Source organism: Hemicordylus capensis, chromosome 3 (genome assembly GCF_027244095.1).
Source record: "Hemicordylus capensis ecotype Gifberg chromosome 3, rHemCap1.1.pri, whole genome shotgun sequence".
Taxonomy (NCBI): Eukaryota; Metazoa; Chordata; class Lepidosauria; order Squamata; family Cordylidae; genus Hemicordylus; species Hemicordylus capensis.
The window spans coordinates 49,425,712-49,452,022 of NC_069659.1; the positions used below are offsets into that span (position 1 = coordinate 49,425,712).

The window sequence follows — 26,311 nt, forward strand, 5'->3', positions numbered from 1 at the left end:
ATATAAATGTTTTATTATACTCAAGCTTATTTATTTATTATTTCTCTGTATAAACCACCCTGAGCCATTTTTGGAAGGGCGGTATAGAAATCCAATAAATAAATAATAAATAAGCCTAAATTAATGCTTTTTTATTTTCATATTCTCCCCAACATTTCACCCTTGGTGGTTGGAATTAAGTTTAAAATGCATTTATAGCCCCACAAAAAAATTTACCATTAGTAGTTTGAATGCCTTTCAGTTTTTGAGGGAATAGGCACTGGGCAGGCAGTCTTAGTAAGGACTGTAAATTGCAAATGCATGGCCTATACTACTGAATAATCTCAGGGGTTGGAGGGAGAATTACAGTATAGAAACATTAATAGCATATCTTAATAGTTTGCATTTGAAATAACTGTGCTGTCTTCAGTGATGGAGTAGAAAGGGGAAAATTGTGTGTCTGGATTATTGGATCTGTCATATGACCGGAGCTGGTTCCTATCTGTGAACCTGGACCACATGTTGAGCCAAAGAGAAACCCAGATGAGCTGCTGTGAAATATTGTACATTAGTATAGTAAAGTACTTTTTTGTGAAATCTGATTGCAGGCACCATTATTTATACCATTATATACTAACATACATGCATTTCCTGCACCCACATGTTTTTTAGGTATTGGTCTACACTAAATATATCCAAATTCAGTGACCACAAACCCTTAAAGACATAAATTGTACTAAGGAGTCTAATGAGCATAACTTTATTTCTGGGGTGCAAGCACATTACAAAATTTACGAACCCATGAGATTCTCTGGCAGTCAGATTAGAGGGAAAGAGAGGTAGAAATCTGAGCACACCAGTGAATGGAGAAACCATGTCCTCATTAGCATGTTCTAGCACCCTCCCTCCTGCTGCTTTCCTTCCAGGTAGTAGATAAATGAAAGGTGTAGAGATTCAACCCTACCTGGAAATGAAAGCCACTAACTTGCAAGCTCTTCTTTCAATGAGTGGCTTCTAATTGAGATTACTCAGAGGTGGAGAAAAGTACTCTGCATCTGCTGTTAGTTACTCTTATTAATAATAGTACTGCTCTGGAAATCCTTGGTTCAAACTAAGCCTTTCTTAAAATGAGGAAAATTGAAGCTGAAAAGGATAATGCCAACAGGCCTTACAAATGGCAGCATACAGGCGAACAGAAGAGAGCTGCTTCTTGCCTTCTTCATCAATGATCATCATGGTATCAATTTTCAGGCCAAATGTGTAAGCCCCACCACTATTGGGCACTTGGATTTTTGCTCACTGCCAAGTAAAAGGTGTTCTTTAAATATACCCATGAATGACATTTCTTGCTTAGACATTAATGAATTGCATGAGGAAAACTCCCCAACAAGCATAGGTTATTAAAAAACAAAAAAAAAGTTCTGGCACAAATTGCTATGTTTGGCCATGAACATAGACTAAAGGTTTATATCAGGGGGCGTGCCATGGTGGTAAAGGCTGTAGCCCTCATCCAACAGCACAGCTAAATACTCAGAGCTGATGCAATTTACAGTAATCAGATAGTCTTCTTCAGCTGCGTATGGAGAAGGAAAACCAATTTCTGCCACTTCAGCTTTTTGTTTGTTTTTAAAAAGGCACTGCAGGTATACATCCTGATATATCCTTTTGCCTCTTCTCAAACACTGATACATAGTACTTTAGAAAATTCAGATTTATGTAAGCAGAAATATCTTTTGTATCACACCCAGTTCCAATCTTGTTTAAGGGCTTTAAATATGTTGTAAAATAAAAATTACATTTTTCATTCTTACTGTTATTGACAACATTATTATATGTTTGTTTACTAGCTCAGCTTAGATTATATCAATAAGTTAAGGGATCCAAAAGTAATTTGATCTAATTTTATAGAGACTTGGTTTTCCCCCCCTTTTCAAATCATGGGATATGTGGAATGAAAATATCACCTTATCCCAGCCTACCCATCCACACACATAATTATTTTCCACATGATGATTACAGGATCACAGTGAAATTTGTATGCTAAGTTTTTGTATCTTGGTGAGGACCTTTTTATTTCAGCTACATGCCCATTAGAATAGAATAGAATAGAATAGAATAGGGTTTTCAGAAGGGGTTCCTGCTTGTTTTGTACAAGGGATGTCAAATATATGTTTTGCTCTACAGTTTTTGTTTAAAATGTAATAGTAATATCAATAAGAATAATATGTCCAGTAGGGATGTTCATGGAACCGGCTGGCCCAGTTTGGTTCGAGTCTGGACCGGATTCGAACCTGAACGGGCCAGTTTGGTCTGGCACCCCCTCAAACCCAACCCCAGCTCGGTCCGGTCCAGGGGGGTTCGTGGACCATTTTAGTTAAAAGAATTTTTTTAACCTTATTCCCCCTTGGGGGAGTTCCTGGAGGTGGTGGGGGTTTGTGTCCGTGGAGGTTCCCCCTCCCCCTGCCAGCCTTCCTCATTTGGCCACTCTTCAGCCAGTTTTCGGCCTTCACCCAGCGGCCATTATGGAGGCCATGTGCCTATGCACTTGGCCTCTGTGTGGCCCAGGCCTCTCAGAGGCCAAGTGCGCAGGTGTGCATAATGGTCGCCAGGGTGCTGGGTGAACGCCGAAAACTGGCTGAAGAGTGGCCGAACTGGCTGATTGTACTATTTTCATGTCTTCTGAATGTATGAGATTAAAGCTACGTTACAATGCACACTTTCCTGATACTGATAGTGCTTACTTAACTTGCCTTTTAGCAGATCAAAATGAAGTTAAGTTATATAAGGTTGCGAAGTTCTGTTATATTGCTAGTAGGATTCGATTAGAAGTTACAAACAGTTAATAGATTGTTATCTGTGGTTTTAATATTACAAATTGCTATTATAACTATCTGACAATTTAAATTTTTATCTGTGATTTTAATATTACAAATTGCTATTATAACTATCTGACAATTTAGATTTTTTTATTATCTTGTTAGCTTAGTTTACTATTATTACTCTCTGTATGTATTTAAATGCTTATACTTATTTCTTGGTCAGTAATAAAGACTGACTGACTGACACTTTCCTGAAGTATTTCTGTGTAAATACGCATAAGATTGTGCTGTCAGTCATGTTCAACATTTGTATTTTGCCTCTGGTCTTTTTCTTGGGCTGCAGACTCCTATGGGCCCAATATGGGCCACAGACTCCTCCCCCACACCTTAAGTATAAATGAAATTTGTTTTCATTTGAAGATCCAGTGAATTTTAGTGGTATTTCTAGGTATCACTAAAGGGATAATGTAGGGGTTTTAACAGAACAGTTCAATTAAGTTTTAAAAAAACCCTACCAACTTCAATCATCTTGGTGGTCTACTTTCCTGTATCACATGAAAAATCAGTTGGTCTGGCAACTTGCTCATGTAGAAGGAATTTTCTTGCCACAGGCAGGTAACCAGCTGAAAGACATACACTTACGCTGTATTTATCTAGTGTGACTGCTGTTTTAAAGAGTGACTGTTATTGCTATGAATAGCACAGAAATTAGACACGAGCATTGCTTTTATCAGTAATCCAAAAATCTTTGGTTTGAGATGAGAGTTAAGATGCTTTACATTTTCACGCATGCTCTAAAAAGAATGGAAATTGCAAGATAAGGTGCCCATCTTAACTTCTGCAAAATATAAGCCATAAAGACTTTGTACAGTCTAGTATATGATTATAGCTCTAGAAATAAGGTTCCATGCACCCACACTTTGCCTTGATCAGAGATGCATCAGGCAGAAATTCATCAGGGGCATCTCTAGGAAGTGATTGGGGAAGCTGCACCTGTTAACTGTCTACCTGGATGCATCCCAGCCCAATTCCCAACTGAAAGACTAAGGTAAAACATGGGTGCATGGAGTCTCATTTCTAAATCCATCACCATATGCCATGCCAGTACAAAGTATTTAAAGCTTATATAGTGTGGAAGTTAAGATAGGCACCTTAACTTGCACTTTCGATTCTTTTTAGAGCATGAGTGAAAATGTAAAGCATCTTAACTCTCATCTTAAAATGAAGGTTTTTGGATTACTGAATTTCAGTGTATTTTAAAAAGGGAAATCTGATTAGACCCTATGGGGAAGAGCTTACCCGTGTTGGTTAAGTGGAGCCTTTCTGTTCTTATGCAGTATACCTCTGAAGTAAAACCTGTGTTCAAAAGCAGTCTGTCACCACCTTAAATGCCACACAAGGCCCAGCCATCTTGCTTCTGCCTTGCATTGCCTGGTAAATACAATTGCCACCTCATTGCTACCTTACATGCCTTCTCAAGTCAATTCGTCACCCTGTCCCCACTGCCTATATTGCTGGTAAGGACCCCTGTTACGTTGCCATCAGCTTGTGCTTCCTCATAAGCATTCACCTTAGCTTGAGTTCTCTTCCACAATCTTGTAATCCCTCACAAGTTCATACACCACTCCACCACAGCCATGGAAATAGCACTGGGAGGTAGTATACTTCCCAGATGTCCCCATGTGCTTTCCCAGTGTCCCTGTGTGAATACTTAGCCCCATGGGCTCTGCTTCTTGCAGAAGAGGCCCTCCCAGTACCAGGAATATGATGAACTGCACCAGAGATGGCCATGGTGGAAGCAGCCCTAGTAGCCAACTCTAGTTTTCTAGAGTTTAAGGATCAGTTTTTTTAACTGCTACATCTTAGCCATTTTCTGCACCGGATCTGAAAGGGTGGTTTCCCCTAGTTGATGCCTGAAAGCTTTCAGTTAGATATGGCAGAAAAATTAGATTTTATCACCAAGAAAATATTAAGGGCTTATAATGTTAAAATGCTGAAACAACTCTTAATTATATTGATGGAACTGTGACATAAGGAAAGGTTATCTGGTAGGAGTTTTCTGGTAGGAGTATTTCTTTGATGATAGCTCCAACAACCTCCCTGCAAGATGAAATAAGCCATGTTGGGCAAGGATCCAAAGAACAGGTGGTAGGCTGTACCGCTCCAAGCATTTTTTCCACATCTTCAGGAGTCACAAACTGAAACTGATCCAATCTAATCTTTCAAGAGGGATTGCAAGGGATTGCTAGTCATTCCCCTAACTGGACATGCAGAAATACTGGAGTCCAGATCAGCCCGAATGCGAGAGATCTTATCTGCAAAGAACTCGTTGAATGTGTCACAGTGATACATTGTTTCCAGAAGCAGATTTGGAACAGAAGAGGTTTGAGTTAGTTCTATAACAACTCTGCTGGAAGATAACTTGCAGATGCAATATGCACAGAATAAAACCGCTTCCTTGCTGCACATGTTGCCACAGCATATGCCTTCACATGGGCTTTGTGCTGTGTCTTATTGAATTCAAGATGAGTCCTCTTCCGTTTTCACTCCAGTTGTCTACCTTGCCACTTCAGCTCCTGTAACTCTTCCATATACCATAGAACTAATTTCGAAGCGGATCAGAGAGGACACTTAGGACTAATAGCATTGCAGACCTCAATAACTGGACTGGGTACATAATTGACCTTCAAACTCACAGAATACCACCCCCACTTTAGTAGCCCCCATATTTTCTTTCTTTCTTTCTTTGACAACACACAGTTATTAAGGGATATTTTAAGTCTGCACACTTGGCAACACTCCATTCAGCCCAACAGAGAGATAAGGATCAAAATGATAAGATTTTCAAAGTTCTATTTTGACTGAAGTTCCATAAATTACCTACCAAATAATATAATCATGTGAGTTTAAACCACAAGGTAGAACTTCCTGGTGATGTTTTGGTGACACCAAAACCTTTGTAAAACCAAATTACACTCCCTCCACCCCTCCTGAAAGAACACAATTAAATGAAATTAGTGGATTCAGTAATAGTGGCAGTGTGATCCCACTTCATGATTATTTAGCAGTGAATAAGGACATAGGCAATTTGTTAACTTTAGTCTGTAGTTCATTTTTTTCATTAAAGAACACACACACACACAAACAACAATGATCATTAGAAATAACAAATGCTTTAACAATTGTGTCCAAAACTACAGATTCCCTCTCAATAATTTCCCATAAACCTCACCATTCTCCTGCTTGATTTAATTTCCTTCAGGATAGTGTTATCAACAAAATAGTGCTGATTGCCTTAAGCCAATCTGACTGAAATGCATAGGAACATAGAACATAAGAAGCTGCCATATACTGAGTCCGACCATTGGTCCATCTAGCTCAGTACAGACTCACTACAGACTAGCTCTATAGACTGGTAGCAGCATTCTCAAGGTTACAAGCAGGAGTCTCTCTGAGCTTTATCTTGGAGATGCCCGGGAGGGAACTTGGAACCTTCTGCATGCAATCATGAAGATGCTCTTCCCAGAGCAGCTCCATCCCCTAAGGGGAATATCTTCCAATGCTTACATGTAGTCTCCCATTCAAATGCAAACCAGGACATACCCTGATTAGCAAAGGGGACAATTCATGCTTCCTACCACAAGACCAAGTCACATTTGGAACTTTTTCATATGTGGTGGTCTTGCGGGAAGCAAAGGCCTTTTGGGATATGTTATATAATGAGTTGAAGAAAATTTTTAAAATGACATTTCCTAAGAGGCCAGAATCCTTCCTGCTGGGAATAACGCAAGGAGAGTTTTCCAGAATAAACTTAACATTTTTTATGTATGCAACCACGGCAGCCAGAATAGTATATGCGCAGAAATGGAAGGACAATGAAATGCCCTCAAAAGAAGATTGGTAGATAAAAATTTTGGAATATGCTGAGATGGCTAAACTTACAGTATTGATAAGGGATGAAAACTTGGAATGTTTTAAAGAAGATTGGAAACCATTCTTACTATACTTAAAGAACTATTTTTCTAATATCGATTTTTCAGCAGGGTTTGAAATTTAGTAATAAATAGCAGGTTGGGTAGAGTAAAATCGAGTTTGCAATGTGTAGGATATATGTTACTATAGCAATGGTTGACTTGTATAGTTAATGAATCGTGCTGATTGGTGAGCGGGAAGTTAATATTTACTCAGTTAGATGTAATGGGATTGTTAAGATATTGTAAAAACCAATAAAATTTTAAAAAGCAAAAAACAAACACAAGACCAAGTCACATTTCTTTAAAGGAAAACAGAGAAAAGATCAACAGTGAAAAATAGTAGGCCTTAACCTCTGAATTGCACCTTTTTACCATATATAGTGACTCATATGCTGCTTTATGAGCCCCCTAGAAAACAAAAGCCAATATGGGTACATGATCCATATTGTGTATTCAAGACATTATCATAATTTATTCCTAGAACATGAACTGTTACACAAAGTCCTTTATTTATCAAGTGATGAAAATAAAGTTCAGATGAGGCCACAGATACTTATGGTGCACAGTGTGTTGATTTATTTTGTAAACACACCATAGGTAATTAATCACAAAATTAAACTTTGTTTTAAATCTCACATAATGTCATTAGTTTCTTTACATGCAATGTAAAGTTTCTTTACATGCATTCTTAGTTTCTTAATTAGTTTCTTTACATGCATTCAGGATAAACAGTCGTTCATGGCCAGATACAACTAGCTAAACCAAAGAAAGCCAAATTCAAGTTTAGCCTGAGAAATATATCACTGAGGTGCTAAATTCAGAAACAAAAGACATAGGTATAGCATCTGCCCAGTAAGAGGAAGTGTATATTGCATCTGGTGTCTTTATAATATCATGGTTTTATCATTTTAATGAGTGAACCCTGAATGCACCTGTTTCTTTCAAAGAAATTATATGGTTGAATTGACTTCCTGAGTTTGTCCATAGTGGTGCTAAGCTGCTTTTTATGAAGAGACTCTTGATCTCCATTAGATGCATAGGTCAAATATCTCCAAAGCTTTGAGACAGTGGGGTATAAACCCACCTGACTGCATTCCAGGTTGTTGCCTATAGCTGCAAACCAGAAGAGATGGTTTGTGCTCAGAGTGGAGAAAGAGACCAGATTTTGTTTTTACTTGGCTGCAAAAGAGTATTATGTATGCAGCCCTGGAGTTATACTTTGTATTGGCCCCAGCCTAGTTTAAAATCTATTGCAGACATTTAGATCTTAAGAATCTGTAAGAGAACAATCTATACAGATTGTACAAGAATCAGTACGAGAACAATCTTACAGATGTCCCCAGCAAAAACACAGCCTAACCAGCAGTGTAACCAGTCCTCAAAATGCTACCCAAGTTAATACTTTCCAACTTTTGGTTGGTCAGATCATCACACATTTTAAGGCTCTCAGTTTTTGTTGCTCAACTTAGCTAGAAGCAATATACGGTATTTCCACCTTTATTTCCTGTTATAAAATCCTACATAGCACCCCATGTGGTTAAATGAGTACAGCCATTTAATCTCATTCATAGTAGCACTTATCTGAAAAGTGTAAATGTGGTTGGTATCAATCTAATTTTGTGAAGCATGTTGGGATGCATTTAATTTAAACAAGGTCCATAAACTGAAATTAGATTAAATAGGTCAAAGTTCTCTTATGCTCAAGGGTACTTTATGGAAAAGTTGCATTGAGGTCAACCATTTAAATAAATTGAATTGCATACAGGTCGGTATCCACCAGGGTTCTATTCTCTGCTACTACCGTGGATACCGAAACCGCAGGTCCTAAGGCATTAAGTCAATGGGATGGGGGGCATAGGTTCCTGGAGGCTTGAAAATTGCAGAGAAAAGTTAAAAGGCAAAGTAAAGTGCCCTACTATGTTGCATAGGCCTTCAGTAGTCCAATTATGCTCTTCCCAGTCTCAAATCCCCTGTTTTCCCATGAAAAATCATGGGGAAAATGCTGGTTTTAGTTCAAATGAGCCACAAAATGACTACTCATCATAAAATGGTGGCTGAAACTGGCCTCCAAGGTCATTTCCGTCCACCCCAAAACTGTGGTTATGTGGGTTTTGACTCTTTTGTATCCACAGATAATGAGGTCAGATAACAATTGGTGGACTGCGGATATGTGAAACCACGATTACCGGAACTGCATATAGTGAGATCCACCTGTATAAGTAAGGTGCTAATTAGTAAAAAGGGGAAAGGAGAGAGCGAGAGAGAGAGAGAGAGAGAGAGAGAGAGTGTGTGAGATAACCTGGCACTGCTTAAATTAGTCAAAAGTAACATCGAAGTGTCAGATCAGGGAACGTCTCAGAATGAAGGCCATTTGTGTTATCTGACTTGTGTCTAGTAGCAAAAACTAAACCTATATAGCCAAGATTAAATGATTAAATTGTCAGGCATTCATTCATTTTATTTCAATATTATTACGGGGATAAACTGTAACACAGAGGAGCATATCTGCTATATACCATGAGGCATAAAGTACTTCACCAGGAGTATGGTGAAAAGAAAGCTGAAAAGAAAAATCAGGAGAGTCACTTTGCTCCAGAATGCATGGAGTTTACTCAAAACCACAATACTAGAAGCCCAGTTAGATTGTATACCCAAAAGAAGGAAAGGTACCACTAAGTCCAGGACGATGCCAGCATGGCTAACAGGTACCGTCAACGAAACCATAAAAGGGAAGAAGACTTCCTTCTGAAATTGGAAGGCCTGTCCAAATGAAGAGAACAGAAAGGAACACAAACTCTGGCAAAAGAAATGCAAGGTGACAATAAGGGAGGCAAAAAGAGAGTTTGAGGAACATTTAGCTAAAAGCATCAAGGAGAATAACAAGAACCTCTTTAAATTGATCAGAAGCAGGAAACCTGCCAGGGAGGTAGTTGGACCATAAGACAATGAGGGAGTGCAAGATATGATTAAGGAGGATATGGAGGTTGCAGAGAAGCTAAATAAGTTCTTTGAATCCGTCTTGATGACAGAGGATACTGAGCCAAGATACTGTTCATGAACCAGGCTTTTGGAGGATGGAGGCTAAAGAACTGAGTAAGATAGAAGAGACAAGAGATGATGTTCTAAATTGTCTGGAAAAACTGAAAATTAGCAAATTGCCAGGGCCGGATGGAATCCATCCAAGAGTCCTCAAAGAACTCAAATGTGAAATTGCTGACCTCCTTGCTAAAATATATAACTTATCCCTGCAATCAGGCTCTGTACCAGAGGACTGGAAAGTAGCCAGTGTAACACCGATTTTCAAAAAGGGATCCAGGGGCAATCCAGGAAATTACAGGCTGGTTAGCTTAACGTCCGTTCCAGGTAAATTGATGGAAAACATCCTCAAGGATAAAATTGTAAAGCACATAGAAGAACAGGCCCTGCTGGGAGTGAACCTGCATGGCTTCTGCAAAGGTAAATCTTGCCTCACAAACCTTTTGGAATTATTTGAGAGTGTCAACAAGTGTGTGGATCAGGATGATCCAGTTGACATAGTATACCTGGACTTCAAAAATCTTTTGACTTTGATGAGTTCATCATCAAAGACTCCTGAGGAAACTTAGCAGTCATGGGATGAGGGGACAAGTATATGTGTGAATTTCTAACTGGTTGAAGGATAGGAAACAGAGGGTAGGTATAAATTGAGAGTTTTCACAATGGAGGGAAGAAAAAAGTGGGGTCCCCCAGGGATCTGTACTGGGACCGGTGCTTTTTAATTTATTCATAAATGATCTAGAAGTAGGGGTAAGCAGCAAGGTGGCCAAATTTGCAGATGATAAAAAACTCTTTCAGGTAGTGAAATCCAAAATGGATTGTGAGGAGCGCCAAAAGGATTTATCCGAACTGGGTGAGTGGGTGACAAAATAGCAAATGTGGTTCAGTGTTGGCAAGTGTAAATTGGGATGAAAAACCCCAACTTCAAGTAGACGCTGATGGGATCTGAGCTGTCAGTGACTGACCAGGAGAGGGATCTTGGGGTCATGGTGGACAGCTCGTTGAAAGTGTCTACTCAATGTGTGGCAACTGTGAAAAAGGCCAATTCCATGCTAGGGATCATTAGGAAGGGGATTGAAAATAAAACTGCTAATATTATAATGCCCTTATACAAAACTATGGTACAGCCACACCTGGAGTACTGTGTACAATTTTGGTCCCCATATCTAAAGAAGGACATTGTAGAACTGGAAAAGGTGCGGAAGAGGGCAACCAAGATGATCGGGGCCTCGAGCACCTTTCTTATGAGGCGAGGTTACAATACCTGGGACTTTTTAGTTTAGAAAAAAGATGACTGCGGGGACACATGATAGAGGTCTATAAAATCATGCATGGTGTGGAGAAAGTGGATAGAGAGAAATTCTTCTTCCTCTCACATAACGCTAGAACCAAGGGTCATCCCATGAAATTGATTGCCAGGTAATTTAGGACAAACAAACGGAAGTACTTTTTCACACAACACATAATCAACTTGTGGAATTCTCTGCCACGAGATGTGGTGACAGCCAGCACCCTGGAAGGCTTTAAGAGGGGTTTGGATAAATTCATGGAGCAGAGGTCTAAAGGTCTACTAGCTGGAGGGCTCTAGGCCACCTCCAGCCTCAAGGCAGGTTTCCTCTGAGTACCAGTTGCAGGAGAGTAACAGCAGGAGAGAGGGCATGCCCTCAACTCCTGCCTGTAGGCTTCCAGCAGCATCTGGTGGGTCACTGTGTGAATCCGGATGCTTGACTAGATGGGCCTTGGGCCTGATCCAGCAAGGCTGTCCTTAAGTTCTTATGAGGATACAAGCCTTGGTTAGAACCTGCCCTTATTTGGTACAAGTTCAAGATATTTTGACGCCTGTAGCAGTGCACCCCTGCCCTCCCACCCTGATACTTGTTGTTGCATTGGTAATATGTTTTGCCCTACCAGTAGGCAGGAGAATACCATCTCCTTCACCTTCCATGGTGAATTTCAAAAGCAGGGGGGGAAGAAGCAGAAGAGGAGATTGCTGGGCTAGAGCATTGACTCTGCTCTTCTTAGGAGCACTGGCACCCAGTAGCAACAGGCAGAGGGTGGTGGAATACCCCAAAATTTGCTAGCCCTCACAATTCACCACCCTGTATCACTAACCTCAGGTTGCTTCAGGTTGCACAGACCGGATTGCTCTGCCCTTAGTTTTAAAAAGCTGCTTGAAATTTACTGAATTCTCACAAGAGATCAGAGGGCAAAAACCTTCCTCCTTTATCACTCTGGAAGGCTCTCCACATGAGCAGTGGGAAGAACCTGAATGGGGTTTGGGGGGAGAGCGAGCTTGACCCTCTCTCCCTGCTGATGGAGAAATTCCGGGAATTCTGGGTTCATTTAATGGGTGGAGGCCCTCACTACCCATTAGGTTCAAGCTTTATTGATCACGGCATGCCAGGTGTCTCTCTTCCAAAAGCAACGCCCAGGCTTTTGGCAAGATTCTTTTATACTATTTACATACAGGCTATAGGATTGAGTACAGAGCCTATGAGAGGCCAAGGTTTCATGATATACACCAATCATACTAGTACAAACAGAACCAATTACAAGTCATAAACCAGCAATAATGCATCAATCAGCTTTAGAGATGCTTATGCCTCGTCAAGACAGGGCAAGCTGTGGTCAACAGGTGTCTGTCTCTACTCAGGCGGGGCAGAGTATGGTTTCCAAGAAAAGAGGCCCTTGTAACAGCAGGGTGCAGAAATTTGAGACCTGTAGGTTACTCACAGGTGAAAGGGGATAGTGGAATTTTCCTTCATCACCGCACACGAGTAGGAAGCCCTTCCCGGGGGGCTGTATCGGACGCCCAGACGATTACAGGCTCTGTCACAGAGCCAGTTGGAGTGTGACCTTTGGGAGTGTGTGTGGCATTCTGGGGAGCTCCCCCCAGCACCGGGAGGCTTGTTATAGCCTCCCCGTCAGGGACTCTCATGAGCTGCTGTGGCATGGAACTGGCTGCAGCAACACATGAACAGTTAACTCCCCTTTTGAGTGCTCCTGCACCTGAAACCTGGGTTAAGTGATGGGCTACCCAAGAGGGTTTGCCGCCGCATAACCACCAGGAGCTACACAGCTCCCAGCTCTTGCCTGGCTCCCTTTGCCCAGTTCCCACTGCACATGAGAATAGCCTCTGGGTTTAATAAGAACATAAGAACAGCTCTGCTGGATCAAGCCCAAGGATCAGGCCCAAGTCCAGCATCTTGTTTCACAGAGTGGCCCACAAGATGCCTCTGAGAAGCCCACAGGCAAGAAGTATATGCATGCCCTCTCTCCTGCTGTTGCTCCCCGCAACTGGTATTGAGAGGCATCATGCTTCTGAGCCTGGAGGTGGCCCACAGCCACCAGACTAGTAGCCATTGATAGACCTGTTCTCCATGAATTTGTCTAAGCCCCTTTTGAAGCCATCCAAGCTGGTGGCCATCACCACATCCCATGGCAAAGAATTCCATAGATTAACCATGTGCTGTGTGAAAAAGTGCTTCCTCTTTTCGGTTAGTCATGTGCACGGACCGGTTCGGAGGCCATTCTAAAGGCCTCCAGACCGGTCCGGCACGGGGTGGTTTTGGTTCGGGTGGGGGGTTCTAAAAAGAATAGGGGGGGGGCTTTACTCACCCCTTCCAAGAAAGTCCGTATTCTCTGTAGTAATCGGGCGGCAGGGTGCCGCCCACTTCAATCTCCGGCGCGGGCTCCTTTTTGTAAACATAATCGGGCGGCAGGGTCGCTCCCAGTCCCTGCCGCCCGCCCTCCTCAACTTTAAACTTCAAGCCGAGGAGGCCTCCCTCGGCTGGCGGCCGCCCCCTGTAGGTATCAGGGGGTTCCCCCCTCCCCGCCGCCCCCTTCTTGAAAGATGGTCCCCAATTACCAGGGGACGGCAGGAGAACTCCCTGCCGTCCCCTTCCCCCTTGCCGGCTGGGCTGCAACTGGCTTCTAGGAAGCCTTTCGCGCGCCTGCGCGAAAGGCTTCCTAGAAGCCAGTTGCAGCCCAGCCGACAAGGCAAGCGGACGGCAGGGAGCTCTCCCACTGCCCGCTCGCTAAAGTAAAGTAAAGTAGCGAGCGGGCGGCGGGAGAGCTCCCTGCCGTCCGCTTGCCTTGCCGGCTGGGCTGCAACTGGCTTCTAGGAAGCCTTTCGCGCAGGCGTGCGAAAGGCTTCCTAGAAGCCAGTTGCAGCCCAGCCGGCAAGGGGGAAGGGGACGGCAGGGAGTTCTCCTGCCGTCCCCTGGTAATTGGGGACCATCTTTCAAGAAGGGGGCGGCGGGGAGGGGGGAACCCCCTGATATCTACAGGGGGCGGCCGCCAGCCGAGGGAGGCCTGCTCGGCTTGAAGTTTAAAGTTGAGGAGGGCGGGCGGCAGGGACTGGGAGCGACCCTGCCGCCCAATTATGTTTACAAAAAGGAGCCCGCGCCGGAGATTGAAGCGGGTGGCACCCTGCCGCCCGATTACTACAGAGAATACGGACTTTCTTGGAAGGGGTGAGTAAAGCCCCCCCCTATTCTTTTTAGAACCCCCCACCCCAGTGCCGGACCGGTTCCGTGCACACCCCTATTTTCGGTCCTAACTTTCCCAACCTTCAGTTTAATGGGATGACCCCTGGTTCTAGTGTTGCTCCCCAGAATGCCCCACACACTCGCATAGGTCATCTGGGACTTCTGGGGGCCAGGAGGCCCCCAAACTCTGACGGGCTCCATGACTCTGTAGAGAGAAATTTCTCTCTGCCCATCCTCTCCACTCCATGCGTAATTGTATACTCCTCGATCATGTCTCCCCTTAGTCACCTCTTTTCCAAGGTAAAGAGCCCCAGATGCTGTAGCCTAGACTCATAAGGAAGGTGCTCAAGGCCCCTGATCATCTTGCCCTCTTCTGCACCTTTTCTAGTTCTGCAATATCCTTCTTAAGATACAGTAATCAAAGCTGTACGCAGTACTCCAGATGTGGCCACACCATAGATTTGTATAAGGACATTATAATATATAATATTTCTACCATGTTCCGTAATGACTCCTAGCATGGAATTTGCCTTTTTCATAGCTGAGCTCTCCACTACAACCCCAAGATTTCCCTCCTGTTCAATCACCAACAGCTCAGTTCCCATCAGAGAATGTGAATGTGTATGTGAAGTTGGGGTTTTTGGCCCCAATATGCATCACGTTACACTTGTTTACATTGAACTGCATTTGCCATTCCCGCCCCCTCTCCCCCAGTTTGAATAGATCTTTTTGCAGCTCCTCACAATCTGTTTTGGATTTCACTACCCTAAATAGTTTAGTGTTGTCTGCAAATTTGCCTACTTTGTTGTTTACCTCAACTTCTAGATCATTTATGAACAAGTTAAAGAGCACTGGTCGCAGTACAGTTCCCTGGGGGACCCCACTTTCCATCTAATGTATATTATCCTTTCCAGTTCTTGTTTAATGGATAGTCATTTCATAATTTGAAAAGCATGTTATAATTGTCAAGTGCCTGTGAAAAAAAATAGACCAGTTTATCGTTTCATCTATTTGCTTGTATCTGTGAAAAGCTGTAGCACGTGAATAATCATGTGGCGTGCAATCTTTGTGTAAATGTATGGTTAAGCACTTGATTTCCTCTCTAGAATATGTTTTATAGTAACCTTGAAATGCAGTAGTTCAGATACTGATGTGCTAAGACCATATTTAAAGGTTCTCCCATTTTAAAAACCTTAAAATACACAGAAATAAATATTGACTTATCAGTAGTGTTGCCATGTATTCTGCATACTGCTGGTGTATGCACATTAAAAAAAGTAATTCAATAAATCATCCTAAGCTGCAGAAAGATTTTTCTTCACTGGCTAGTATAAACAATAAGAAGTCTAATTCTATTTTTTAAAAAAAAATCTCTTCCCTCACACACCCCACTTCCAAAGCTATAGCCTTTAAGAGTTGAATTCATCTTTACTCCCCTGATTCTAGGGCAATAGCTCTTGCCTTGTTGTTGCTTAGTCTGCAGAAAGCCAAAACGTTTTGTACTCAGGACATGGGTACGGTTCAGTGAATGTGTAAATATATATAAATAAAATATGTGGGTTTGTGCCTATGTAGCAGTTTTAGTTTTTAACACTTTTGTCTTTCTGCGATTCATGGATTGTAAAATTAATACCTTGTAGAGCTAGTCCAGTGATTAAGAGTATGAGCTGGAGTTTCCCAGTTCAAGTCTCAATTGAACTTTTAACTTGCAGATATCCTTTGGCAAACCTCTGTGTCTTGGTCTCCCACAATCTTTCTCCCACTGTATAATTCAGGGATTACTATTTCAACCTGCCTAACAGTATTTGTGAGGAATTTTGAAAATGTATGTCAACTGCTTTGGATATTGAAGAAAGAGCACTGTATAAATAGTGATGCTGATTAGAATGCAGATGGTGCCACTCCATAGAAAAGAAGTGCATTGCTACAGAAAGGAGATGCATGTCGAGACTTGTCCAGATCTGTCAATGACAGGAATTGATTCTGGATTAAGTTTGTTGTGAATATGAATAATTCAGAGAGTTAAATTTAGGGCACATATATCTGTCTGTTGGGTTTAACAACAGTGATTACGTATCTGCCATCATCTCCATGGTGCTAGGATCTTTCAGGAATAACTGCTGATCACATTATCACACTTTAACTCTTTACTTTTAATGTAGTTGTGGACATGCCTCCAAGTCTTACAGTGTGATTGGACTGGCCTCTAGGCTCAAGATTAGTTTGGAATCCTGATGGATAAATTTCAACAAATTAGATAACATTTACTTCTGTTCTGCTGGAGTTTTGATTTTATTTGTATTACACATCCCAAGACTTCAGGGGAGTGGCCTATAAATCTAAATAAATAAATAAATAGGTAGTTGATTTCATGATGATTCTGATAATAAAAGAATGTCACTGATTGCTTTTATGCCACCAGTTGAACTCCATCAAGAAAATGCTACCTCTGCAGTTTCCATTATCCAGTCACATGAAGACACTAGTTCATGAATTACTGATTTATCTGGTCAATGAACTTTAACCACACTGATATGCTACAGATGATCGATGGTTTTTTGGATTAAGGATGAGATCAAGCATTCCTTCCTCCCCTCTTCTTTTTTCTCCGTCCCTTCTACCCAGCTGAATTGAAAACTTCCTGGTGTATTAAACCACAATTCCTATGACATCCAGACTGGAAACTGTGTTTTAATACTGTTTGTAGGTTGCAGTACTCAAAGGACAGTTTCCTGGTTTGGAATATGATGACAAACTGTGGTCTAAGAAGCCAAGATGCTTTCAGTTTGGTCAGGCACTGTTCATCCTCACTCATGATTCAACAAATCATGGTTTGTTGAATCATTTGTAACAAGCCCTCCATCAGGGCTCATACATACTTAGAAGCCAGCACACTAAGGTTATTTCAGTTGCTTCTGTGGTGTGTTTCCATTGTATGAAGTGGTTTGCTGAGGTGGCTCATGCTCAGATCTGCCATAGCCAGAACCACAGCTGTCGTAGCCACCACACCACTGTTGACCTATCTCCCTGTCCCCCAGCTCACCTGCCAGCACTGCTTCTCCTCCTGGACCCTGCGTCGCTTTCCCACTTCCCTGCTGCCCCTGTGGTAACTCCAACAAGCATGTAGTAGCCACAGGGTGTGGCTTGCTTGCTTAGAGTTACAAGCAATGGCTCTGTATTCTGGTGGTGACTCTGTATAATGATGTAAGACCATTACATCATTATACAGAGACATGGGTTGTAAACCTTAGCAAGCAAGCCATGCCTCATAGCTAATGTATACTCATTGGAGTCTCCTCAGAGGCGGCTGGAAAGCAGGCAGTGGGGAGAGGTAGCAATGAAGCTCAGGAGGGAGAGGTGGCCTCATTTCTTGTCTGGGCCTGTGTACTTGGAATGTCAGTCCAATTGTAGTTAAAACACTCGTTTGCCATATACATCAGGATAACTTTAATCTTCAAGAACAGGCTTGCTATAGCATAGAGACAGTCCAATTTGAAAGCCACTGTTGCACAAATAACTCATATGGAGACAGTCCTTAAAGGGAATTTAATGTGGTAGCAATTTGATGCACACTAGCCCTGACCTTTGACTTGAAATGCTTCCCTTGTGTTGGAAAACTAGATATCCCAGAAGTGTTTCTTATTTGCTCCTCTTGGAATTTTGTGTAATTTCTCATTACCTTTGGGGGGAAACTGGCCATTTTGTAGATGCTATGATTCTTCCCCTCTCGTTAGGATCTCCTGGGATTAGAAATGTTGAATTGTAGACACTTTAGTTGAACACTTAGCTGTGGGAGGAACTACTTTGTGAGGCAGCACTGTCCCCCTCTCTCTTTGTGCAAGGATTCTTCAAAGAGAACATTGGCTGACATTTCTCACAGACTGACGTGGGCAGTTCTCAGTTGACCATACTACAACAGGTGTCTAAAACAAATGCCTGTAGTGTTGAGCAAGAGAACTTTCCCATGTTGCTCTGTGCCTTGAGATGTATATGTGTCTTCAGAATTTGTATTATAGCTTGTGAGTTGTGCAAACGAAGGTGTGAAATGCCTCCTGCTATTTTTGCCCTATGGCCTTCCCCATGGAAGTCATTTGAATTTCAGCCACTTTCTGATACTGGAAGCAAGGAGAAGAACATTTGGGGATAAAGGGAGAGGGGATTGGGGGAAATGTGAGGGGCAGGAGAGAAGGTCCTTCCACTCAAATACCCCTAATGTATTTTAAACCAGAAAATCTTTACTATTCACCGTATACCACTTTTAAAGAAGTAGGGCACCTGCTGTCACAACTAGTTTGAGAGAGAGAGAGAGAGAGAGAGAGAGAGAGAGAGAGAGAGAGAGAGCGAGAGCGCACTAGTTAAGAGTTTAGGTGAGTTAAGAGCAAATCATTCCTTCCAAGATAACACTGGCTACAGAAAAAAAATAAACCTATTCAAATGAGAAATACACAAAATGTATTGGATAAATTAAGTTTTGCTGTTTCACCCAGGATGGACATGGTGAGATTATTTTTCTTTAAATTTTCACTGGCATTTCAAATTAATGTACTGAGTGGGCCACTCAGCAATTTTGATTGTTTTGCTGTTGAGCACTTGCAGCATAATAAATCTGTCACCCAGCCCTGCATACGTACTTTAAAGTAGTATGTAGTCTCTACTACATACTCACCTGTAGGCTCCTAGCTCTGTAGGAGGAGTATGGGCAAATCTCCCACTGAAGAAAATGACTGGGGAAATTGCTTTAAGCACAAACAAGAGAGAGAGGAAAAGGAAGAGAACTAAATAGTATCCCAATAAGACTTTAATAGTATGATGGTCTCCCATAGGTCTGTGTTTGTGAGTTGGGTAGGGGAATAGATCATGGCCTGTTTCCCTAGGGGAGTTGTGACCCATGCCTAATATACAATGAACATTTGTGGTCCGATCCACTTCTATTGTTTTTGTGCAGGAAACCTTTGTTGAATTCAGTATGTTGTCTGCACAGGTTAAAATGATTTATATTCAGAATAGCCTCAAATTTAATAATTTTCAATGGAAAAGCCCAATTTGGGCTAATTTGATTTCAAAATTGAAGAAAAGTCCTAAAATATATGTGCAGAAACAATGAAAGATTGTTTATGACGTTACAGGTTGGGCAAATGTCATAATAAAAGCATTGTAGTAGCTATAGGAATAAACTTTAATGAATAATTTGCATCAAATTATTTATTTAATGCAGTTAGAATGTTATTTTTACTCATGCAATATTCATAATTAGATGGTAGTCTCCTTGAGCTATGGCTGCATTTGAATCGGGATTTGTATCCTATGGGAAATGTGAACATTGCAAATATTACTTTTTAAAAATCAACATGGTTTTCCAGATAAAAGTTTGACCACTACATTTCCCCAAGCCAAGTCATTTGAACCAATTCATTGTTTCTGTACTTTCTTTGGAAAAATATTCATTTAAAACCTATTGCAAATTAAACAATTACAATTTATTTGACCAGCATTTCTTTTCTGTTTTATGCATTCTTAATGAAAGTGGAAAGCTATGATATTGTACTTCATCGAGCATGGACTTTTTATTTTATTAAAGTTTAATTTTATTAAAAGCATATAATAAATAAACATGCTAGAGTATTTTATGTAGTTTTTTGTTGTTTTGATGGTTTGAGACACCTTTCAAGTAAACCCTTTTAAATCTTGATCTTATACATATGTACTTGGAAAGAAATATGGATTGCCTTCTTTGGTATGATCCCCACCTCACTTTAAGGCCGTCAGGAGAGGCCCATCTTTGGCTGCCTCCTGCTCACCTGGCAGCAACTCGGGATTAGCCCTTCTTTGCAGCTATTCCTGGGCTCTGGCATGTGCTCCCTAGGGATATGAGAACCCCAAAACATATATTTTTAGTCTGGCCTTTAGTGAGTACTGAAATGGTTTTTAATTGGTTTTTATTTTGTTTTAATGAGTTAGTTTTTTATCTGTTTTTATATTTGCGAACTGCTTACAGCCATCTTGGTGAGGCGGTATAAAAATGCAATAAATAGATAAGCAAATCCCACTTGTGTTCAGTGAGATGTTTTTTAATCCCAAGAGGGTGTGCATAGAATTATACACTTGGGCTTATATATAAATTTATTTATTTGTTTGATAAGACTGCCCTTACAGAATAGCTCAGGGCGGTTCAAAAATATCACAAAACAGTTAAAATCAATCAATGATTGGGAGCAAAGATTTTAAAATACAATAAAACGGAAAAAAAATCAAAACCTTATAAAAACCCGTTACGTTAAGAACTCTTTAAAACAATTTAAAAACCCTGGAAGGCCAGGCCGAACAGGTAGATATAGAAATATAAAAATTTCTGTATATGGGTTGGTTCTCATTCTGAAGTTCTGTAGAGACTGCACTATTTCATAGAAATGGCATAGAATAACAAAAAAGCCGACCTTTGTATCTGATGAAATGGCCTCTAGGGTTAACAGTAGTAACAGTAGTTAATTATTAGTAACAGTAATTTGTTTGTTTTCCAAATGTGAAGGCCGCCCCAAACTACTGTCTCTGGGTAATTTACAACAACATATAACAGATTAAAAATGAAAACTGTAAAACAATTTAAAACCACAGTCAAGTTAAAAAGCTTGGGTTAAAAAATATATCTTTAAAACTTTTAAAAAGTTGTCAGAGAAGGAGAGACTCTTATCTCAGCAGTACTGAGCGCATTCCAGAATCTTGGGGCAGCAACAGAGAAGGCCAACCCTGTGTAGCCAACAGAGTAGCTTAGTAACAGTAGTTAGTGTGCTAGTAAATGTCAGTCTTTAAGATGCCACAGCATTCCTAGTGATTTTTGCCGCTACTGACTAATACTGCTACCCTCTGAAAGTTGTTCTCACAATGACTGGCAGATCTTTGTGCATTCCTTTATTCCTCATTGTCCAATGGAAGTGTGAAATTAAATTATTTGACTGACATCCAGACTAAGGAAGCACATGCACAGCAAAGGAAGCACACGTGCTGTGCTCCAAACTAAAGCCAGGTCAGTGACGAAAATATTTTCGGCTGGCACAGAGCACTTCAGAAAGAAGGGGAAATTGAAGGACCCTCCCTCCCCCGGTACCTGAGTGTCTGCACTTTTTTATTCTGGAACACTGCAGGTGTGCTTCCTTAGTCTAGATGTTGTCTGTGGTAGACAAAGAAGCAGATTTTGTTCATTTCAGAAGCAGAATGAATTTGTGTGTGTTTTGATGGAGTGTGGAGTTTTTCCTGTTAATCATAACTAATAATCTTAATTTTGTTTAATTTTTGTGAGTTGATTTCTTGTTACATAACTGTATTTTTCAATGATCTTTGATTCCAATGAATCAGCAATCCAGTATTTCATAGTGAAATTAAAAAATATATATTTGTGGACTTTAGTTTGGTTTTAATTTTAATGGGAGTGGACTTTAAGATCTTCATGGTCCACTGTGCAGGCCCACAGCTGGGATTGGACCTACATAGTCAGTCTGCTGGGGAAGACTGCTGGAAGTCCATCAGTTATAGGTGAGCAACCTATATTTGTTCATTTTGTCATGTACATTTCCCCTGAATTTCCTAACTAGTAACTAAGGCGGGTGTCTGCAACCTTTCAAAGGAGAGCCTTTATTGGCATCTTCTATTAAAATACTTCAAGAACTGTGAGGCCACTCTTGGCCTTGTGGGGTGTGTGTGCTTTGCCTACCCCCTCTGGCAGGCAGCACAGTGGGCTTCCTGATGGGGTGGGACTGGGAGGGGGTGGGGCAGCCACGAGGTCAACTTCCCCTCCCTCCCTCGTTACAGAGCAGGCTTCGGCTGGTTTACCTTATTTATTTATTTATTTATTTATTTGCTTGATTAACATATTTTTATACTGCTGAAACACACATCTTTGGGCAGTTTACAACAAAAAATGGCAACAGAAAAGTTAAAACATTAGTTAAAACAAATAAATGACAACAGAGAAATTAAAACATTGGTTAAAATAAATGACAGCCAAAAGTTAAAACATTACAACAATTTAAAATTTTAAAACAATATTTTAAAACAATGTTAAAACAATTAAAACAGTATTTAATTCAAAGCCTGGGTGAACAGATGTGTCTTTGAAGATTTTTGTTAATTGTCAGAGATGGGAAGGCTCTTATTTCAGCAGGGAGCATGTTCCAAAGCTTTCAGGCAGCAGCACGAGAAGACCCATTCCTGAATAGCCACCAGACAAGCCGGTGGCAACTGCAGACGAACCTCTCGAGATGATCTCAATGGGCAGTGGGATTCATTACAAAGAAGACGTTCTCTTAAATACCCAGGGCCCAAACCGTTTAGGGTTTTATAGGTTATAACCAGTACCTTTTATTTTGCCTGGAAACTTATCGGCAGCCAGTGTAGCTCTTTCTATACAGGAGTAATATGGTTCTCCGAGATGATCCAGAGACCAACCTGGCTGCCGCATTCTGAACCAGCTGTAGTTTCCGGACTACATACAAAGGCAGCCCCACATAGAGCACATTGCAGTAATCCAGTCTGGAGGTTACCAGCATATATACCACTGTTCTGAGGTCGTTTATCTCAAGAAATGGACACAGCTGGCGTATCAGTCAAAGCTGATAGAAGGCAACTCCGGCCACTGCCTCAACCTGGGAGACCAGGGAGAGGCTCGGATCTAGAAGCACCCCCAGACTGCATACCTGTTCCTTCCGGGGAAGTGTGACCCCATCCTGAACAGGCAGATCAAACTCATCTCCCAAGTTTTGACCCTGAACAATAAGTACCTCCATCTTATCTGGATTCAGTCTGTTTGTTATCCCTCATCCAGCCCATCACCACCTTGCGGGAGCCGAGTAGAAATTTTTCCATTTCACCTGATTGGCCTTGTGTGATTTGGGGTTTGTTGTTGTTGTTTGGGGTTTTGTTTTTGTTTTTGTTTTGCTTACTCTGTTCTGTAGCTGGTTGGGGTGGTTAGCTAGTTAGACAGGTCTCGACAGGCAGGGCCAGTGTGGGGTGGGTGTTCAGCGGGGGTGGGAATTTACATCAGTGAACTTCCTGGGGCTAGCTAAATCAGGGGAGAGTGCAGTGTGTCCTTAGATGCTTCATGGCTCAAGGGCTACATTGCACACTCTTACCTGCTTCTAGGATGTTGCAACTTCAAAGGCTGTGTGGCCTTGGGAGTGGGAAGTCCAAGAAAGAGCCCTGTCCCTATGGGGTTGGCCATGATGGAAACATATCAGCACTGTTATGTTGACTAATTCGGAGTCAGGGTGTGTCTCCTTTCAGGCATTGTCCGTCCAACTCCGGCATATGTTTGGCCCACACTGACTCAGGTAGATTCTCTTGCAAAAATCTAATCTGAATTAATTTAATAAAGTTGTGGCCCTTTCTCCCTAGCAGAGGGAGGGTATCTAGGTGAGGGTAGCAGGGTATCTAGGGAAAATAGCGCCTATGGCAAGCACTGAAATTGCGCCCCCTGTCCAAACATCTGACACCCATCTTTCAGATAACCTTACCATAATATCAGCTGAAAAATACAAGTCAAGCTCGTCAATCTTTTAATATTTCAAAAACTATTTAGCAGTGGACGTAGTCAGACCAAAAAATGCTGCAAAACTACAAATTTGAGTATGCTCAGGCTCATTAAAAAACCCAAATACTATGTGGAGGTGTAGCAATAGCAATAGCACTTACATTTATATACCGCTTTATAGCCGGAGCTCTCTAAGCGGTTTACAATGATTTAGCATATTGCCCCCAACATTCTGGGTACTCATTTTACTGACCTCGGAAGGATGGAAGGCTGAGTCAACCTTGAGCCCCGGTCAGGATCGAACTTGTAACCTTCTGGTTACAGGGCGGCAGTTTTTTACCACTGCGCCACCAGGGGCCAGAGGTGTACTTGGAAAACTAAACAGAGGTGCCTGTCTAATTCTATACTATGCATTGTAGCATCACTATTACATAAGTTTTAAAAATAAATGTAGAATTTTTGACTTTTCCCAGATAATCTGAAAATAATTAAAGGATATGCAGAGTAAACTGTGTCACTGTATACATATTCATTTTGGCACTATGTACAGAGAATCAGGGCTTGTGAATATTGAGCTGAAGCTTATGAGCTAGGATTGTATTCATTTGCTCTTACTTTGCTTCTTGTTATAAGTGAGTTAAATGTGATGTCTTAATAATATGGCTATTAACGATGAGTTTGTCTTTGGATCAGTGTGAAATCCTTAGTATTAAGGCCCACTGGGAGTTTCTTCAGGACAAGGGTGCACTGGGTCCTGGAGCAAAGTCCTGTTCTGAGCATCTCCCTATTGCATGATGGTCCCTGCACCACACACACACACACCCCACCGCATCAAGCTCACTGGGCAGCAGTGTATGATGTACAATGGCAGCTGCTTCCCTCTCCACCTTTGCAAGTTGAAGAGAAGAGGAGCTTCCACCTTGTTGAGTCCTTTGGCTGCTTCAGTAGCAAATCTCCTCCCATACATGCAGGATGGGAAGAGGAGGACCTGTTGCTGTTACCAAGTCGCAACTTCTTCCACTAGCCAATGGGCTTTCTCTGAAAGGTACAGAGTAATCATACTGGGAATGTTTCATTGGTAGGAGGCAGAAATTGAAATCCAGGCCAAAACAAAGGGGTTCTTGTATTTCTTATCTATGGATAGCTTTTTTGATTTGGCTTTTTAATTTTAATGTGTCACACAACTAAGTGTGAATACATTTGAACTTTTATTGAGCAGAGGAAACTATATATAACACATCCTCCCAAGCTGATTGCTTAGCTTACCATAACAAATATGCTGCTGTCAAGAGGGCAAAATATGGCAGACATTTGCATTGGTACAACAGGTAGTTCCTGAGCCATATTATTCCCTTTCTGATATACAATGGAAACTAGGAATATATTGCCCTGGTGTTTTCAAAAGCATTAGTTCTAGGTGGGGTGGTCAGTAGAAGGAGCTGGAGTCTAGAAGACTCCTAAGAATGTCATCATTTCGTTTTATGAGAAACCTTTGCTCTCTCATAGCAAAATAAAACTATATGACTCCCCTCATACAGGGTAGAGCCCATAAATTTCATGTACAGTAGAAAGCCACTCACTAAGAACTGTTGATTTGCCTGTGCCTCTGAGAAATTTTCTCACAGTTCTGCCTGTGGAGCCTGTCACTAGCAGTCAAATAAGGACAATTTTACCATTCTCTCCTGCTGCTCTAATTTTTTTCCAGTGCCAGTACATGTATTTGTTATTCTTTATAACTCCCTTTGAAGTTGGGAATCCAAGGGGAATCTAAAACCGACCAGATGTTTCTGCTGCTGGAGATGCAGAAGACGGCAAGTATTCCAGTTTGACGGAGACTTAGTACTGTATGAATGCTGTTGCAACTAACAGCTTCTTCTTAAAAGATTTATTTATTATTTATTTTTATTTGCACTTGCCTTCCAGAAGAGGTGATGCCTCATGTCACTAACTTAGGAGAGGAAAATGGGTGGATTATCCAAGTAAACAGCACATCAGCAGCTGCCTGTGTTGATTTCCCTTTTGGGGTTTTAGTTCCACTACACTGCATCTTTCCCACCCACCCTCTTTTATACTACATTTCTAGCTAGGAGAAAATAAGTTCTATGTTGCATTGGGTCTGAAGAGCAGATACAGAGAGCAGTCCAGTTGGGTGGTCAGTGTGTAGCAAATGCTTTGGGGGTGGGGGGTGAAGTGAGAAATTTAAAAAAACTGAATTGGGTTTAACTTTCATGCAGAACCCTCCACTGTGATGTGTATGTGTAAGGGGGAGGAACCGACTGTTGTTTTTAATATATGAGCTGAAAAAGGCATGTTAACATTAGATTTGAGAGAGGCTGCAGAGTATAAGTGCTCTGACTGATGGAAAAGGCCATAGTCAGAGGTGAAACTAGGTAATTTTGGAGCCTGGGCCTAAAGGCCTTTGGAGACCCCCCCGCTGGCTGGAGGCCACCACCACCCCTGCTGTACGTTAAGCATCATCCCCCTACACACACA

At 41.5% G+C, this 26,311-nt stretch overlaps 1 protein-coding gene and 1 long non-coding RNA gene across 16 annotated transcripts in view; one reads left to right on the forward strand and one right to left on the reverse strand.

The window, feature by feature from the left end:
• The window catches only part of ZBTB20 (zinc finger and BTB domain containing 20), an 852,388-nt gene that overhangs the window by 396,789 nt on the left and 429,288 nt on the right, over nt 1–26,311 (forward strand). Inside the window, exon 6 of one of the 15 annotated variants that reach the window (XM_053309291.1) lies at nt 21,756–21,825. The exons of the other annotated variants lie outside the window; for them this stretch is intronic. The gene's annotated coding sequence lies outside the window, so the exon portion shown is untranslated. The remainder of the gene's footprint in view (nt 1–21,755; nt 21,826–26,311) is intronic. 15 annotated transcript variants of the gene reach the window in all.
• The window catches only part of LOC128350718 (uncharacterized), a 203,416-nt gene that overhangs the window by 25,908 nt on the left and 151,197 nt on the right, over nt 1–26,311 (reverse strand). The gene's annotated exons all lie outside the window — the stretch shown is intronic.